We start from the raw sequence: 16,532 nt of genomic DNA on the forward strand, positions 1-16,532 counted from the left end.
CCCTTCTGCACCAATCTAGATTCAAGGTTTACAACAAAACAAAACAAAAAAGGAAATACAGCCACAAAGACAAGTCACTGTTTTCACTCAGATGGAGCCAAACTGTGCTTTTTTATGTCACCCAGATCATCTTTTTAGAGTTGCACTTTCGACTGCATCTGTGTTCAAATCTTCTGAAGAAGAATCTTCTGTCAAGCAATAGACATCATCAAACGGGTCTCTGTGAAAGCTCTGCATATTTCCACAGGTGCTTCCATTGCCTGAATCTACTTATATCTATGTATCTCATTTTTGTCTCAGTTTTTCTAAGTCAGCAGCGTAACACCCACATATCTGCTCACCGTGTTGCTTCACATTCCTCATAAAAGATGTTTGAGCTTGGGTTCTCCTGCTACCACAATTGTGGATTTTACTGTTTGACTTCAGTAAAATGTGTAAGTCTTTCTCCTTTTTTCAAAATACTGTTGTATATTTCAACATCTTACTTATAAATTTCATTATAATATGTTTCTCGTGTTCCAAACTTTGTAAAATGCTAACTGAACACTATTGATTGAGTGTATGTATTTTTTAGTGGCCAGTTGCAACAAAGAGAAATATAATCTGGTTTAGGACAAGTAAATTCACACTTCATCCAGTGTGGGTCCGGACAAGCCCTTTTGCGCTACTGCATAATAATTTAGTCACAGTCCAGGGGGAGCCAAACTTGGGTGGAAATTATATATTGGATGAACATTTATAATAACAGAATTTCTTATAAATTCTAATGTCTGCATTTTTTCCCGAACAAATAAACACAAATTCATCGACCAACACAAGTTCTAAACTACAAGATTAATGGACATTAAAGTATGGAACATTATTTTTATTTGAATTGCAGGGATTTCTACTGGGCTGGTTAGGCAATTATGAAACAAAAAACTTGACAACAAGCCATTTAAAAAAAAAGCCTGGCTTCAATTAACTCGAAAATAGTTTGGAAAAATAGATTTAGAAAGTAAAAACATAAAATCCTATGGATTACTAGTTTAAATTAAACTGTTCAAGACATGCAATTTGAAAAAGAAAGCAAGATTTGAGGAAATGGGGTTCTATTTCCAAGGAAACATAAGAAAAAGCCACTGTAAGTAGTTGAACGCAACACCTAGTAGCCCTGTGAACACAAAGAGTTGTTAGAAAGATCATATTTGAAAGGTCTTGAGGAACTCGTGCGTTATTCTTGTTTGAAGAGATGAGATAATGAAAACGCACTCCTATAGACATCTTAGACTGCTTTTATTTCCTCACCTCTTCCTCCAGCCAGAACCACACCAGCTTCCAATTTGTAGCCTTTGTGTACTTAAACAGTACAGAATCACAGCCCCCGTTACCATACTCTGATCAGAGCCTTGCTTGAACATCTGTCAGAGGATGTTTTCTCAAGCAGTAAGTATGTTCAGGGCAATATTTTTCTAGTTTTCCCTTACCTTTCTTCTATGTGAAGCATAAACACCAGCATTGCAAAGTGGGAATGGGAGAGGAAAAGCAGGGATAACACAAAATTCTATAGGACCATGTGGATGAGGGGGGTAAAGAAAGGTGAGGAATCTCTACTATGAAGGTTGGTAAAGAGAAGAAAGATTGATGTTTAAAAGGAAACTAAAGAGAAAATAACAAAGGGAAAGACAACAATTCAGCTAAAGTTCCAAAGCATATGCATCTGAAGCAAGTGCTACAGACCAAGCACAGGTGTCCCACATTCATCCTCTGTTCAGACTTTCTTTTTTCCATTCGCACAAGAATAACTTTAAGGACCTTTTGATGATGGATAACGCTTGTGCATGTATTTCTTTTTTCTAATCGTTGTAAATCAGGAGCAGACGAAAAAATGCCATTAGAAAAAGATTTTAATTGTTACATGGAGGCTAAAATTGATAAGCCACAAGCTCTCTGGTCTGCTCCATTTTGATGCATGAACTTGTAGACAACTAGATCAATCTACATCTTTGTTTTCCTCATCCAAGCTGGAATCTGGCTCAAGACTGTACGGCTGGAAAGCTCCAATATTGCTCGCCATTTTTTTTTGCAACGCTTATGTTAGGTTGGGGCTGTGAGGGGCTGGCGGCTCTTTGGAGAGGATGTAATCAAATAGATGACGAGATGTGGGGGCAGGCTTACTCTATACCAACAGTTTCGCTCATAACTCAGAGGTGAATTTTTAATGAACTTCTGCCGCTCTGCAGAAACTATGTCCTAGAAAATGACACAGGTTTTAGGATTTGGGCTCAAAACACATAATCATAATTAAAAGACCACGTGGGTAACTTTGAAAATAGATCAATAGATGATTGTAGTGGGACTTTAAACCTCCAAAGCTGGACTTTTGGAAACTACAAAAAAAAACCTTAACAATGTGTAAAAATAATTTTTGTTTCATTTCTTGGAGTTTGAGCCACTTCTTGTCAACAGTGGAACAGGAAATTCCTTTGCTTTTATACAGCCAAAATTTTAATATTAAATGAGAGGAAAAAACATTTCTGAAGGAACATTCATGTCTAGACTTGTTTGTGCAGCCACTGAAAAGTTTATGGAAAGTTAACAGTCATACAGTGGCATGGAAGCACATGGAGGCTAACTTTTCACACAGACAGATTCCTTGTTTTGCGGAATCAGTCCGTTTTTAACATGTTGCAAACAAGGTTTGGAATTACAATTATTGTAAATATGCTAATGCAGCTAACAGTTCCAATGTGGCTAACATGTAGCATGTTACAAACAAGTTCTGGAGTTTTTGTGAGCGCAGCTAAAGTCGGGCTGACTTATCTGAGTCCTTTGCTTTGCTTAATGCACCTTATAGTTCTTTGTGCCTTATATATGACATAAGTTCGAAAATAGACCATTCATTGACGATGAGGCTTATAATCCAATGTGCCCTATAGTGCGGAAAATATGGTGCATTCACACAGTGTTGGCTAATACCCAAATTATGAGTTCAAGTTTTTCTGCTCTGGCCCGAACTGTGCTCAGTATTTTCCAGTTCTTCAATCGGAGCAGAATAAAAACCCTGCTGCCAGTGACTTCAGTGGACTTCTAGTCAATCCACCCAGCCATTCATTTAGTGTCTCTGTCTTTATTTTTAAATCATGTTTTTACTTTCTATCTATTAATCTTCATGAACCATCTGCCAGGGTTCTCTAATCTGGTTTTCTGCCTGTCTGTGTGGCAGCTACCCCCCCCAGTATTCTTTCTTTTCTGTCACTCTGTCAATTCGCAAACCCTTCCCTTCCTCTCCCGCCACCCTCCCATCAATCCCTCCTACCACTCCACCACCAACTAGGCATGAAAACGGTGCTCCATTAGGAGTGCCTGGACTAAGCCCAGTCTGACACACACTGCTTTGATCAGCCGTGAGCGGGGCTAAACACCCCACTAAACTCCCAGTCTGAAGAAGAGGGAGTGGAAAGGCGGGAGGGGGGGGCAACAAATGTCGAAAGAGTTCGAGAGAAAAGGGACCAGAAACCTCAAAACACAGAAAAGAGAGAAATGCGTAGTGGGTTTTCCCAAACCAAATTCACAACCACCTGCAGACAAGTTTTTTATTAGATCTTTTTTTCTTTTTGTACCACATTGTCTAGTCTACATCTTACGTTCATCGCTTTATTTCCCCATAAAACCTCAGGCAGGTACATCAGGCTCTTAATGCATCAATATCAGCTGCATGTCTGCAGATGCAACACTCAGAAAATGGGAAATCTGCACAAAATAACTCCTCTTTGGACACAATTCAGACTAATACAAAGGAGAAATTCCATCCCTAGATACCAGACATAAACAGTTAACAGCAAATAAAAAAATAAAATATTCAAGTAATGTACAAAACAACCAGCAACAAAAAGAAAAACAAAAAAAACTTTTCCTTTTCTCCCTAGGAATAGAGAGAAAAGGGATTTCCGCTTAGTGCTAATCAATCAGGCTGTGATAATGGCTCCCATGCTTAGCTGTCGACTGGAAGGGTCAAGCCATCTCGTGACCCAGCGCCCAGAGCCCAGGGGCCAAAGATTCTCTCAGAATAGCACCCCGGGACAGACTCCCTGGGCTAATTGTCCAAACCAGTGTCAGCCTTTTCAATGCCCCAGCCCTAACCCTCCCCTCTTTCCACTTTCTCTGTCATCCCTCTTTCTCCCTCCCCTGCAGTCCACCTTACAACTCTGCGATTCCCTCTGCTTCTACGCATAGAATCCCCAAAGTACAGCAGGAAAGTGAGAAACCAAGACAATTTAAGCTTCGGCAACAAATGGAATGAGCTGCAGACTGAGGGTCAAAGTTAGTTTCAATGCCAGAGATCAACTGCAGCAGCAACAGGAAGAGGAATAAAGAAAAGGATGATGGAGCCGAAAGATGGCAAAACAGATACAGTTGAATAAAAGTGATAGGGACAGAGCCTTTGACACAGCCTTTCCACACATGTATCACTCATATCACTAGGGTGCAGTGACGGGTCTATCCACTGCCATCTGCATATCAATGGGATTCCTGTAATCACAGTGAAAGCGGCGTGTGTCTCAAGGAATCTGTGAAGCATCAGTATGACTGACCGTTTTAAGGCAGCGTGTTTGCAAAAAAAAGACAGGAAATGCAAGGCAGATTTGCAGAAAAGTGCATGAGTCTAAAGCAAACACTTCTTCAGCTCAGTACAGCGGCATTCTTCCCATTCCATGTGCGAGCTAATTAACATCATTACATCCCAAGAAGCCGACTGATGAAAAGACACTCCACTGTTGCACTAGATCCAAATCTCTGCTCTCCTCTGTCTCCTTTTCCTTTTCTCTTCCATTCAACTCTTTTTTACCTTCTCATAGTTCCTGCCAATCGGATAGCGCTGAAAAAGAGCAAACTCCAAAAGCTGCAAATGCAAAACATGTCAAGCAACATCAGTTACTCACTGGGAATGTCTTTTTCTGTTTTTCTTTTTTTTTCGGATCTGTCACTCCTTATCCTCTTCTCAGCTGTAGATTAGGAGTGTGTCTGCCCCCAACGTGTGTGCTGTGTCAGTCCGGTAGAGGAAAGTTGCCGTGCATGAGCATGTGTAAGTGTGTGTGAACGGATAGAAAGACAGAAAGAGGGAAAGTGTGTGTCTGTCTCTGTGTCTTGCACTGCTCTGAATGAGCGAGTCGAGGCTGTTTTAAACAGGCTGCTCTCCCCATGTGACCAGCCCAGCCACAGGCAGGAATACGTTACTGAGACACTGACTCTCTTTCTAAGACTCTCTACCCCTCTCTCTCACTCTCCCTCCTAATGCACACCATGTCCACAGTGCACCCCCTAGCCACCGCTCAGGGTAGTGGAAAGAGCATCCCACACACACACACACGTACACACGTCAACCAAATGCAAACATTTCATCCAACTATTAATACCAATTGTTTTTTCTTTTTGTTGTGTGTAATTTTGACTTTTTCATTTCTGCCTTGATGGCGTTTCACACCTGGAAGCACTGACCTTTTCAGTGGTGAAATCCTTTTAAAACTGACCTTCTGTTTCAAGGCAGATACAGTTGCATAACCGCTATTAGACTTTATGGAACAACAATGAAAAACAGCACCGAGGAAGTGAAATGATTTTCAAAAAGCCCCTTCAGGAGAAAATGTCAAATTCTTGACATACTTTATGATGACAATTTTAAACTGAGGATAAGACTAAATTTGTTTCAGGGAAACACAAGAAACAAGGAGCGTTGTTACCATCGACTACATAGATCGGGACTGAGTGACCCTTTCCCCGTCGCGTTCAAAACTGGAAGTTCCCGCTGGTCACACAAAGCCTAAATCTCTTAGACTTCTCTAGAGGAAAAAAAAAAAAAACAGTTCTTTCTCAGTCATATATGTTTTTCTGTAGTGCAAGTTATTCAAGTTATAAACTGACCAATCAGATATCTCAATAAAGATTGTGATCTCATGTCGAACATCTGAAAGGTTTGATTGACAGATACTCTCCAGCCTGCTTTCAAGTGGTAGTGGGGGCTTTGCAACAAGATCACTCGAATGGAGAGAGGTTGCCATGGAAAGTTTGACAAAGACTAATCACTGCTTAGGGATGATTTCTGGTTCCAACTTGCCGACATCCATATCACAAAAAAGTGGCGACTGAGTTGACTTTATTTCATTGGATTTGGAAGTAAGTGATTTTCTAAGAGTGACGTCCCTCACTTGGTTCAGTTCTCAAATGGTCGTTATTCTGTTTTGAGAACCAATAGGTTCAACATAAAAGTTGAGATTTGTCCACTTTCCTTTGATGCTCATAAGCTTCTACTGTAATAGATATACAAATAAATACTTAGAAAGCTATGGTGTTTGACATGCAGTTAATCTGTCTTTTAAAGCTGTTTCACTAAGGAGAGATCTTCAGAATTCAAAAAGATGTGCATGAAAAAAGTCCATAGTGTTTGGTGGGTAGGCTCTGGGTCCATGACGTCTTTCATGCTGGTGTTACAAGCTCCGCCCATATGAATAAACCGCAGAGTTTAGACGATGACGGTGGTTGATGGTCAGTCCATAATAAAGCACTGGTCTGGGTGGAGGACAAGGTGGAGGAGGGCTGGCAAAACTGTCTAGAATACAGAAAGATAAACGTCCATGAATTTAAAAGCAAAAATATGGTTGTGATTGGCTGAGAAACAAAAAAGCAGGGAATTTAGCTATTGGTTTAGAGTGAAGTGTTAAAATGATGAGTGCTGTGTAGGGCGGGTGACGGAAAGAACCCAGCTTACCCTGAAGTGAGGAAGATCTTCCTTATTGAAATTGTGCCAAAGCCTGGTCTATTACCAAATATAGACCAGCCAGAGTTCCAAAATCTATACATGATGCAAATTTATTTTCATTTGTAATTTATTTAAGGTGTTTTTTTTTTTTTTTACTAGAACCAGGAAACGTAAAACTATAAAGTATCAAACTATAAAATGATATTATATTATAATATTGGCTGATAGTTTATAAGAGGATGCAATGTCTCATAAACATGTCAACTACAAGTCAAGAAACTATTTAGGATTGAAGGTTAAGATGTCAATATTTAATATCTCTTGCAGTCTGTAAAACACATCACTCATTTAACCACAGGCCAAGGCTATGTCCAAATTCCCTCCCTACTCCCTAACTACTAAAAAAAACTAAATATAACTGTAAATAACTGTATATATAACTGTCTAGTGCCCAGGACTTTCAAAGCAATATGGAGACCATGCTCACAATTTTTATTTAGAAACAGTAGATATGGGGTTAATTATTTAACAAAGTAAAGACCTAATAAATATCAAAATGTTACTATTTATAAATCCCCTGTGTTCTGATGATGAAAACTTGGAGAATAAAAAAAAATGTATTAAAGTTCGTTTTTTCCTTTAAAATTGTTGAATGCATTGTGGTCTACTGTATATTTGGCAATCTAGTGAGCATTGATGCACATTGGTTTCTCACAGAGACTTCTGGGAAATTTTTAGGGCACTTCATTTTGGAGTTGTAGTTTCGGACAGCACTATATAGTGCACTATGTAGTGAGTGGTAAAGAAATTTGGACACAACCTAAGTGTGAAGGGGTGTTAAATAGAGGTTTGTTTCATGCCAATACCTTTGGCATGGTCATTTGTTTTTTTTTTTTTTGTTTTTTTTCTGCATTCATGTCCATTCATTATTTCAGGTATTTAAATGTTTAAGGCGGAGCACTCAAACTGTTGAGTCTGGCGGCTGTATCCCATTGGCTGTCAGCTTAAGAACAGGATCAATTTGAAGCAGCTCCATCTCCTCACCAGCAGATGATAGCAGACAGTGTACAGCTGCTAGTGTGAGGCTTTTGCACCACCACCTTGTCCTTGTGATTAAAACAAAAAAAAAGTGGCTTTAAATAATATTTGATCATATGTGAACATGATGCAGTGGTAAAAATTTCTTACATATGGATCAAAATGTTACAAAATATTTATTATTACAAATGTTCCCAGCTGTATCTCCAACTGAAATTAACCTCTGCAGTATAATCAAAAGGGGCAAACCAAACACAATGGCATATTATTCTATAGCATTCTATAGCATCTTTTCTTTAAGTCCCAAAGCGTTTTACAGTTACAGTCTCATTCACTGATGCACAGACATTCACACAACAATATCTGCTCTGCTACTGAACACTGGCGCCAACCTATAAACACCAGAAGCAATGTGGGGTTCTGTATAGCACAAGGACTCTTCGACGAATGGGCAGGAACCAAACCTGTGACCTCCGATCAGAGGTCAATTGCTTTCCGTGTTTACCACAGTCACCAGTCCTAAAGAGCTTCTTTGATCTTGTGTATCCCTTAAATGATTTAATGGAGTTGTCGTATTTCTCCAGACATTTACATTTTTTTGAAAGTTTTTTTTCTTTTTCTGAACAGTTCTTATGTTATTGTGTGACCGTTTGTTACATAGTTATAAAAAATTAAAATGAAAAAATGCAAGCCTTAGAATGACTTCTTTCAGGGACCGCTCCTTCTGAAATGGCTGTCAAAGTCACTGTGGGATGTTAAGAAAATAAAAAAACCTTTCTTTATTTCAGCTACACTATATTTCCAAAAGAATTTCCTCTCCCATCCAAATGATCAGAATCAGGTGTCCTAATCAGTTGGCCTGGCCACAGGTGTATAAAATTAACCACTCAGGCAGGCAGACTGTTTCAAAAACATTTGTAAAAGAATGGGCCGCTCTCAGGAGCTCAGTGAATTCCAGCGTGGAACTGTCACAGGATGCCACCTGTGAAACAAATCCAGTCGTGAACTCTCCTCGCTCCTGAATATTCCACAGTCAACTGTCAGCTCTATTATAACAAAATTGAAGAGTTTGGGAACAACAGCAACTCAGCCACTAAGTGGTAGGTCACGTAAACTGATGAAGAGGGGTCAGCGGATGCTGAAGCAAATAGTGCAAAGAGGTCGCTGACTTTCTGCACAATTAATTGCCATAGAGCTCCACACTTCATGTAACCTTCAGATTAGCCCAACTACAGTATGCAGAGACCTTTATGGAATGGGTCTGCATGGCTGAGCAGCTGCATCCAACCCACACAAGTGCAATGCAAAGCGTTGGATACAGTGGTGTAAAGCACGCCGCCACAGGACTCTAGAGCAGAGGAGATGTGTTGTCTGGAGTGATGAATCACGCTTTTCTAACTGGAAATCTGATGAATGAGTCTGGGTTTGGAGGTTCACTTCAGACTGCATTGCACTGAGTGAGAAATGTGGTGGAGGAGGAAATATGGTGTGGGGTTGTTTTTCAGGAGTAAGGCTTGGCCGCTTAGTTCCAGTGAAAGGGACGCTAAGTGCTTTAGGATACCAAAACATTTTGGACAATTACATGCTCCCAACCTTGTTGGAACAGTTTGGAGAGGGGCCCTTCTTCTTCCAACATGAATGTGTACCAGTGCACAAAGCAAGGTCCATAAAGACATGGATGAACTGGTGTGGATGAACTTGACTTCTTTTTTGTAGGAAATTAGTATTTTGCAGGTACAAATTAACTTTGTATGCATACACATTATTTTTTATGTGCACAAATTAGCCTTTTGCGTGCACAAGAGTATTTTGTAGGCAAGAATAAGCATTTTCGGGGAAAAATGCAATATTTTGTGGGCCCAAGTTAGCATTATGTGTGCACAAATGTATTTTGTGGGTAAATATTTGGATTTACCTGTGTTTTTCCTTTTTCAGATTGAAATTTGTGGGTGACAATTTATTTACTGTGGTGAGCAACCAAGAAGTGAGGTTGCGAAGTCAGAGTTGAGTGAAATCATTCAACTTACTACAACTTAGTTTTTTGATTCAAAGTGTTGTGGAAGACATCATGTAAAAAAGCTGCCGGAATTAAAGTTCCTACTAGTGTATGTAGGTCATGTAGTCTCTCCTGACACATTTCTAAATACCAGGTTGACAACTGTGTGTTATATTTAGCACTGCAAAGTGGGTTAAATAGTAGTTGTATTGGTTTATTGCAAATGCAATTAAAATCATTTGGGTAAGTGACAGGAAAGGGCTTCAGCTTTGTTTGAGGGACATGTTATCTTCATGTGTACATTGATAATGAGCTACATGTTTCACCATGTGACATATCTCTAGTGGTTTGAAGAAAAAAGAAAGTCCTCAATGACATGTGAGAGCTCAACTTTTATAACAGCTCAACGAAAGTGTAGGTTTACAGAAATGGGGCAATTTGACGCAGTTTTAGTGAAATGAAAAAAATTGATTCTGTCTTGAGTCTGTTTTTCACTGAAAACAAATGTCTGTCATATTCTACTTCAACTTTGAACAAAAAAAAGATACTGAGTGGATTAACTAAAACTTTTTTTTCAAAAAAAAAAAAAAGGTTTCAAAGGTGATCTTGTTATAAAAATATTCATGACTTTTTTTTCCCTTTACCTTTTGTATCAAAATGAGCTATTGCAGTAGGGACTACTAACGTTCACATCACCCTTGACAGAAGTCAGAACCAAGGTTATAATAGTTTCGGATTTTTTATTAGTTTTAGTTTTTATTTAGTTTTGAATTTTTGTTTTTAAATTTATTTAGTTTTAATTAGTTTTTAGAGGCTGCTTTACTAGTTTTTATTAGTTTTTATTTTTTGAAATTGCTTCGTTTTAGTTTAGTTTTTATTAGGGCCCGAGCACGGAGTGCAAGGACCCTATTGTAATTCGAATGTTTATTATTATTATTATTATTAGGGCCCGAGCACGGAGTGCAAGGACCCTATTGTATCTGTTAGGTTTATTATTATTATTATTAGGGCCCGAGCACGGAGTGCAAGGACCCTATTGTAATTCGAATGTTTATTATTATTAGGGCCCGAGCACGGAGTGCAAGGACCCTATTGTAATTCGAATGTTTATTATTATTAGGGCCCGAGCACGGAGTGCAAGGACCCTATTGTATCTGTTAGGTTTATTAGGGCCCGAGCACGGAGTGCAAGGACCCTATTGTATCTGTTAGGTTTATTAGGGCCCGAGCACGGAGTGCAAGGACCCTATTGTAATTCGAATGTTTATTATTATTATTATTATTATTCTACCGGAAGAGTCGCCTTTTTGAGGCCTTTAACATACCCCAAAACTCACCAAATTTGGCACACACATCAGGAGTCGCGAAAAATTTCGTATTTTATAGGAGATTGGCATGGGCGCACAAAAACGGCTCGATAGCGCCACCTACAGTGACGTTTGTCCCGACGCCCCGCATACGCTTTAACGTACAAGCTTGATTTTTACAGGGCATGTTCTTCAGATGGAGACTTACAAAAAAGTCTGAAAGGACCCACCTGTCACTCGCACAGGAAGTCTGATATATTGATGTCAATATGTCATTTTTGCTCTATTTTGGACATTTGCAGGCCTCGCTCTAGAACGAACTCCTCCTAGAGATTTGTGAATAATGACTACAAACTTTGGTTTTGTAAACTAGACACATGTCCGATGTTAAATTGCGAAGCTTTTAAGTTTTTACGGTTGTTTGTGACCGTGGCGGCGCGTAGAAATTCGACGTTGTTTCGAAAACACGCCATGAAAAGAAAAATGGCCATTACTCAGCCATGCATAATCCAATCTGATCCAAAATTGATATGCATGATTGTAGTCTGACTCTGAACACATCTGCAGTGAAAGAATCTGGAAAAAGTGTAGCGCCACCTGCTGGCAAGTGGAAATGACATGTTAGACTTGGAGCATCACTGCTCCAAGTAGGATGAGCCGACACACCTGAAAATGACGTCCACCTGTTGAAAAGCCATTGAAGTTTACTCTGACAAAAAACCATAACTTTCAATGCGGGGGTGTGGTCGTGACAGAGCGGCAAAGTTGGGCATCTCGCTATGCACACAAAAGTTGCTCTCACGTGCACATTCCTTGTCCAATCTCACTGAAATTCAATGGATATGATGAAGCTTCTATTCTGAACCCATGGATATGACAATCTTGGACGAGCTCTATAGCGCCACCTAGTTATTGCATTGGGCACATTCTGCCCTGTATTTTCTCTTTGCTTTGTCCGATGTGCATGAAATTAAAACTGGAGATACTCAGAAGGGTCCTCTCTCATCATGTAAAGTTTCATGGGTGTACACCTGACGGTGCCTGCGTAACAGGAAGTGGTCGATTATGTGCACCCAAATAATAGAAATTTATTATAAATCAGCCGTTTGTCTCAGGAAGCTGAGATTTCAGAATTAGATGCCTTTAATAACCTCCAGCTTTGATATGTAACACTATAGGGTCTACGAGAAACTTCATCACTTGATTTTTTTAATGAAATTTTGGACTGAACAAAGATTTTTAGCATAAATTCTGTTTAGGTTATCAGCACCAAGAATTCAACTTTCATAGGCATTTATGTGCTACTGCTTCCTAAAAAAATTCAGAATGATTGAAGTTACAGGTGACATCTTAGAGAGCATTACATCCAAAAAGGTCCGAAAACGTCTTTTTAGGCAAAACTGCAAACACCTATTTTTTTGCATAACTTATCTTTCAAATATCAGCACAAAAAAATTAAAAACGGTAGGGATCTGTGTTTGCTGCCTTCCATATTTTTTTCAGACTTAAAAGTGTAACAGATGATTTATAAAAAATCCTTTTCATCCAAAAACCTGTGTTAAATCTGTCTAGACTCCAAACAAACGTTTTTTTATGGTAACTTATGTTTCAACAATCGACACCAATTTTCACAGACCTAAAGCTGAACATGTCCCATAGCTCCCTGAATATTTTCATAGATATAAAATGAACTGGTCATTCTAACATCTGGCATTCTAACATCTAACATCTTACATGTCAAAGCCTCTCTCAGCCTGGCTCTGCTGAAGGAGTCGTGTTACAACCCCGCCCCCTCCTGCTGGGACCCCTGCTATGTAAATTAGCAAGCAGTGAACAGAGAGATGAGGAGTAAGAATGGCCATTATTCAGGCATGCATAATCCAAAGACAGCCAGTTAAACACTGAAAGACATATTTTTTCGGTATGTCTTTCATACATCTTTAGTATTAAAAACTCTCCAAGATGAATGTGCCTGACTCCACCTGCAGGTGGATCACAGACTTCCTGACGGACAGACAGCAGTATGTGAGGCTGGGGAAGCTCGTCTCAGATACTCGGACCACAAGCACCGGATCCCCCCAGGGCTGTGTCCTTTCACCCCTGTTACTCTCCCTGTACACAAACAGCTGCACAGCTGGTCACCTGTCTGTCAAACTCCTGAAGTTGGCTGACGACACCACACTCATCGGCCTCATCTCTGACGGAGATGAGTCGGCCTACAGGAGTGAAATAGCCAGGCTGGTGTCATAGTGCAGCGCTAACAACCTGGAGCTTAATGCTCTGAAGACAGTGGAGATGACAGTGGACTTCAGGAAGGCCCCAGCCCCCCTCCCCCCTGTCATCCTCTGTGACTCCCCGGTGACCTCTGTGGAGTCCTTCTGCTTCCTGGGAACCATCATCAGCCAGGACCTCAAGTGGGAGCAGAACATCAGCTCCATCACTAAGAAGGTCCAGCAGAGGATGTACTTCCTGAGGCAGCTGAAGAAGTTTCACCTCCCTGAAAAGATGCTGGTAGACTTTTACACCGCCATCATCGAATCCACCCTCACGTCCTCCATCACAGTCTGGTTCGCTGCGGCCACGGCCAGAGACAAGGCCAAGCTGCAACGCGTCATCCACTCAGCAGAGAAGGTGATCGGCTGCCACCTCCCGTCTCTCCAGGAGCTGCACATCTCCAGGACCTGGAGGCGGGCAGCCAGGATTGTAGCCAACCCCTCTCATCCAGGACATAATCTCTTTCGGCCCCTCCCTTCTGGCAAGAGGCTCCGGTCCATAAGGACCAGGACCTCGCGCCACAAGAACAGCTTCTTCCCCACTGCAGCCAGCCTGCTGAACAGAACCCCAACTCCCCCAGGTGACCCCCCCTCCCCCCCCGCCCACCAAAGGACTGTCGGTGCCACTTACAGGCCCCACCATCCCAGCCCATCTGTGCTCCCACTTTAATTCACCTTACTCTACTGTATATAGTGTGTTGTTGTTGTTAACTTAATTTTTAACTTATTCTTAATTGCACTATACACCAAGTCAAATTCCTCGTTTTGTAAAGTGCGCTCTACTGAACCTGGCAATAAAACTTTTTCTGATTCCTGATTCTGATTCTGATTCTATTAATCATTGTTTTTTATTCATTCAAAATGCAATTAAATCAATATTTTATCTTTTTCCTTTTTCTTTTTTTTTATCTCTTATATCCTTTTTTATAATCAATGTTTGAACTTCTTTTCCTTTCTATTGTCATGGTTTCAGTTTGTTGTCTTTTTTTTCGCTTTAGTTCTTGTTCTGTCTTGTTTGGTTCTGTTTCCTGTTTTATTTTGAAAGGTTTCCTGTCTTGTCATGTTTCTTGAGTTTTACTTCCTTTGGTCCCCATCTGCCCTAATCGTGTTCACCTGTGTCTTGTCTGCCCTGTCTGTATATAAGTCTTGTCTCTGCCTTCCTCCTGTGCTTGTCCATTAACTTCTGCTCATGTTGATCACGTCTTCTTGTCTGGCGTCCATGTCCCTTGCCATGCCACAGTAAGTTTTTGTTTTTAGTTGTGTCATCCTGCTCTGCAGCGCTTTTTGTTAGTTAAATAAACCCACTTGCCCTGAACCCGTTTGCCTCCCGTCTCTGCGCCTGGGTCCTACCTGCTCTCGAGCCTCCCCCCCACACGACATCTATACATCCAATGAAATTAAACTACAAATCAACAAACACAACTGATAACAAATGTCTCTAAAAAATGATGTGTATATTTGCAGAACCTTAAAAACACCAAACAAATAACAAATGCTTCCCAATTAAAGCACAAAAAATGGAACACAAAATGTAAAACCCAAGTTAGAAATTGCAATTTGAAAAAGATACTTTTTTCAGCAGCTTTTCAAAATCAATCACCAATTCTACTCTTCTGTGGATGAAACAAAGAACTCCAGAACAATGAAGCCATTTCTCTAAGTCTCTCTCACCTTCAGTTTTAAACAAGGTCTGTGAAAATCCACCATACATTGGTCACATGAACTCAGAGACCTGCTAAAAGTGCACAATTGTAAAAGCTCTTTTATATAGACAACTGTTTGTTTGCTTAGAGCTCTAAATATAAAAAAAATGCTTTTCTATCACCTAGACACAGATGGAGAACCATATCAACTGGATTAATAACAGGGTGGCATGTTTAGACAACATGAAGCTGTCCATCACATTTTTGACCTAAACATGTAAACACATCCTTGGCTCTGCGGTTAGGAAATGGTATTTGGGAATCTCTTTATACCAGGAGCCAGCCTGGCCATTGGAACATCGCCACAGTGCCCATCCAGACTGGGACAGCAACGGGGTCCACTTCAGAGCCGTGAGCTGCTGTGTTTAACTCCAGCTGTCCCAGCAAGGTAGACAACTGCAGCAACATCCACTGACCAAGCTGACAAGCCCTGGCAGAAAAGATCCCCACAAGAAAAACACTGGCTCAGGCAGGCTGGTCAAAAAAAATAGTTTTGCCATTGTCTTGCAGCTCGCAGATCAAGTGGTTTAGTTTTCCAGTAATGTCAGTCAAGAATGCAAGTTCAGATTCACAATGTTCATATTCACCATATTCAACAGACATCTCCTCCAATAGCACCTTAAAAATCCTGTGCTGTTTAGCTTTGCAGCTGAGGTTGTTTACGATTTTCAGAATAAGAGTCATTATATGTCCAGAGCCAATCACTTCTGCACATAAGGCCTGCTGGTGAATGACGCAGCAGTAATGCAGACATTTTGGAAAGTCTGGGTCAGCTTTACAGTGAGTGATGAAACCTGTTTGTCTATTGATCATAGCAGGAGTCCCATCTGCAGTCACTGCTACCAGCTTTTCTAATTGTACCTTTTTCTGCACAAAAACTCCTTCACCGTGTTATACATTTCAACTCCTCTTGTAATTGTCTGTTAGGGCAGATGTGTCAGGAGTTCTTCTCTTGTGGAAACCAAAAGCTATGCTGTACTGTTGCCGTCCACAGACTCATCACACTGGACGTTAACCACCTGCACTTTGCAAGATCCCGGTCCAGCTAATTGGCCAAGTTATCAGACATAGCTGACACTCATCTAGACATTGTAGTGGAAATTGAATGAGTTCTATTGTTCTCATCCTTAGGGACAGTGATAGCAATTATCATCATTGCTTGAATTTTTTTCATGCTATATGCAAAAGTCTTTGTCCCTTAAGGCAACAGATTACAGCCCCCCCCCCCCCCCCCCCCCAGGCTGCTGTCGTATTAACAATAGCTTGGAGCTCCAGAATGGACAAGAAAAAACGACGAGAATGGCTCGAGCAGGGCGTTGCTCACGGGGCGGTCGCTCGTGCCATGCGGTCGCACGTGCTCGGGCCCGCTAAATGCTACTTGTAGCTTTAATTATTATTATTATTTTTCTTCTGCCGGAAGAATCGCATTTTTGAGGCCTTTAACATACCCCAAAACTCACCAAATTTGGCACACACATCA

General features: G+C 40.6%; 1 protein-coding gene across 7 annotated transcripts in view; it reads right to left on the reverse strand.

The window, feature by feature from the left end:
* Positions 1-5,217, reverse strand: part of cntfr (ciliary neurotrophic factor receptor) — a 308,146-nt gene extending 302,929 nt beyond the window's left edge. For 2 of the 7 annotated variants that reach the window (XM_078956136.1, XM_023961135.2), the window contains exon 1: positions 4,923-5,144. The gene's annotated coding sequence lies outside the window, so the exon portion shown is untranslated. Of the gene's footprint in view, positions 1-4,922 lie in introns of all 7 variants that reach the window. The other 5 variants (XM_078956137.1, XM_078956133.1, XM_023961133.2 and 2 more) reach the window with 4 other exon arrangements.
* Between the last annotated feature and the right edge of the window lie 11,315 nt (positions 5,218-16,532).

Source organism: Oryzias latipes, chromosome 12, assembly GCF_053564925.1.
Source record: "Oryzias latipes strain Hd-rR chromosome 12, Olatipes_Hd-rR_3.1".
Lineage (NCBI taxonomy): Eukaryota > Metazoa > Chordata > Actinopteri > Beloniformes > Adrianichthyidae > Oryzias > Oryzias latipes.